Source organism: Schistocerca cancellata, unplaced genomic scaffold (assembly GCF_023864275.1).
Source record: "Schistocerca cancellata isolate TAMUIC-IGC-003103 unplaced genomic scaffold, iqSchCanc2.1 HiC_scaffold_33, whole genome shotgun sequence".
Taxonomy (NCBI): domain Eukaryota; kingdom Metazoa; phylum Arthropoda; class Insecta; order Orthoptera; family Acrididae; genus Schistocerca; species Schistocerca cancellata.
Genome location: NW_026046097.1, coordinates 32,501 through 35,647, shown reverse-complemented (window position 1 = coordinate 35,647; position 3,147 = coordinate 32,501).

Here is a 3,147-nt window from a genome sequence, read left to right as displayed (position 1 = left end):
AAAACATACTTGGCAAATGCTTTCGCTTCTGTTCGTCTTGCGACGATCCAAGAATTTCACCTCTAACGTCGCAATACGAATGCCCCCGCCTGTCCCTATTAATCATTACCTCGGGTTCCGAAAACCAACAAAATAGAACCGAGGTCCTATTCCATTATTCCATGCACACAGTATTCAGGCGGGCTTGCCTGCTTTAAGCACTCTAATTTGTTCAAAGTAAACGTGCCGGCCCACCCAGACACTCAATAAAGAGCACCTTGGTAGGATTTCAACGGGGTCCGCCTCGGGACGCACGAACACGCACGAGGCGGTCGCACGCCTTCGGCTCGCCCCACCGGCAGGACGTCCCACGATACATGCCAGTTAAACACCGACGGGCGGTGAACCAACAGCGTGGGACACAAATCCAACTACGAGCTTTTTAACCGCAACAACTTTAATATACGCTATTGGAGCTGGAATTACCGCGGCTGCTGGCACCAGACTTGCCCTCCAATAGATACTCGTTAAAGGATTTAAAGTGTACTCATTCCGATTACGGGGCCTCGGATGAGTCCCGTATCGTTATTTTTCGTCACTACCTCCCCGTGCCGGGAGTGGGTAATTTGCGCGCCTGCTGCCTTCCTTGGATGTGGTAGCCGTTTCTCAGGCTCCCTCTCCGGAATCGAACCCTGATTCCCCGTTACCCGTTACAACCATGGTAGGCGCAGAACCTACCATCGACAGTTGATAAGGCAGACATTTGAAAGATGCGTCGCCGGTACGAGGACCGTGCGATCAGCCCAAAGTTATTCAGAGTCACCAAGGCAAACGGACCGGACGAGCCGACCGATTGGTTTTGATCTAATAAAAGCGTCCCTTCCATCTCTGGTCGGGACTCTGTTTGCATGTATTAGCTCTAGAATTACCACAGTTATCCAAGTAACGTGGGTACGATCTAAGGAACCATAACTGATTTAATGAGCCATTCGCGGTTTCACCTTAATGCGGCTTGTACTGAGACATGCATGGCTTAATCTTTGAGACAAGCATATGACTACTGGCAGGATCAACCAGGGAGCTGCGTCAACTAGAGCTGAGCAGCCGGCCGCCCGGGAGTGTGTCCCAGGGGCCCGCGCGAACACGCAAGCGTCCGCTCAATTATTCTGCAAACAGGAGGAGGCTGAGCTCCCCTGCACAATACACCTCGAAACCCTCTCAGGTCCCGGCGGCGCGCAGCGCCGTCCTAAGTACTTGGTCGGGTTCGAGAGAGGCGCAATCGCCCGGAGTTAGGCGAGTAGACGCTTTAGGTGCGACCACCCGTGCTCCCAACTGAGCTTGCCGCTGCCGACAGAGGCCCGGGAGCGTGCTGTCGTGGCATTGCCGGCGGGAGACAACACGCGCCACCTACGGTGACCGGCAGCTCCAACGCCAGCGCCACAGAAGGGCAAAGGCCCCACGTGGGTGCCGAAGCGAACTCTCCCAGCACAGCGCACGTGCCAACACGTCTGCACAACTGCGATACAAACCACCAGCGAGAACCGCTGGGGCGACCGAGCAGCAGACGGCGTCGCGGCGCCGAGTGCCGGGCGGCGGCGCATCCTCAACGCACACAGTCCTCAATCGGACCAGCACACTGCAGATGTCCACCGCGCTTCGCACCGGGCCGGCGAGGACCCACTTTGGCTGCACGGCGCCGCGCGCAGGGTGCCCCGGCGCGCAGCTGCGCCGCCTGCCGCGTCCGTCGGCCGGCGCGCCTGCCACTGGGCGCCCCCACCAGCCGGCTGTAGCGCGTGCGCCCACGCACCGCGCGGCCAGCACGCCGGGCGGCCCCCCCTCACCGGCCGGGGACAGTCCCACCCACCCACAGCCGCGTATCGCTTCACACCCAGATTCACATTCACGTTCGTTGGTATGGTGGGGACCGCTTCGTAGCTGTACCGATCGTTGCCCTCACAGATGTACCTCCAGCAAGGACAACCGCACCACAACGGGTTACCAGTTGTTCATTTGCGTAACGTCACCAGTAAACGTACACGTCCATCCCCGTTTGCAAAGTCAACTATTATTGCATGCCTGCCTGTCAGGTGTCAAGACACACTACATCCGCTCACATCCACGCAACAAAATGTGCCCGACTAGAGGGCACGTGGAAGGTGCCCCCGTACGTATGCGATGTCCATTGCGCGACCAACTGTCAACCGGCCTCTGTAGCATGTCGCAGATGTGGAACGCGGGGCACCGTGCTATCACATTGTGTGAGAAGAGACTACTACGTCTGCATACACGCGCCACTACATGAACAGACGGCTCATGCTGATCGCCATCCACTGCGTCCATTACTCCCACACGTCTCTATGGCGTACCACACTGCAATGCAGCTGTTATGGGGAGATGACACGTAGCTGTGTACACAACATTCTGAGCGGGTTGCGGTTGGACAATACATTAATGTAACGTGTCATATGCCAATTACAGAGCAGGGTAAGGCACAACTTGGGTTAGGTTAAGGCACAACTTGGGTTAGGTTAAGGCACAACTTGGGTTAGGTTAAGGCACAACTTGGGTTAGGTTAAGGCACAACTTGGGTTAGGTTAAGGCACAACTTGGGTTAGGTTAAGGCACAACTTGGGTTAGGTTAAGGCACAACTTGGGTTAGGTTAAGGCACAACTTGGGTTAGGTTAAGGCACAACTTGGGTTAGGTTAAGGCACAACTTGGGTTAGGTTAAGGCACAACTTGGGTTAGGTTAAGGCACAACGTGGGTTAGGTTAAGGCACAACGTGGGTTAGGTTAAGGCACAACGTGGGTTAGGTTAAGGCACAACGTGGGTTAGGTTAAGGCACAACGTGGGTTAGGTTAAGGCACAATGTGGGTTAGGTTAAGGCACAATGTGGGTTAGATTGCGGTACAAATTGCATTACATTGCGGTGCAAATTGCATTACATTGCGGTGCAAATTGCATTACATTGCGGTGCAAATTGAGTTACATTGCGGTGCAAATTGAGTTACATTGCGGTGCAAATTGAGTTACATTGCGGTGCAAATTGAGTTACATTGCGGTGCAAATTGAGTTACATTGCGGTGCAAATTGCGTTACATTGCGGTGCAAATTGCGTTACATTGCGGTGCAAATTGCGTTACATTGCGGTGCAAATTGCGTTACATT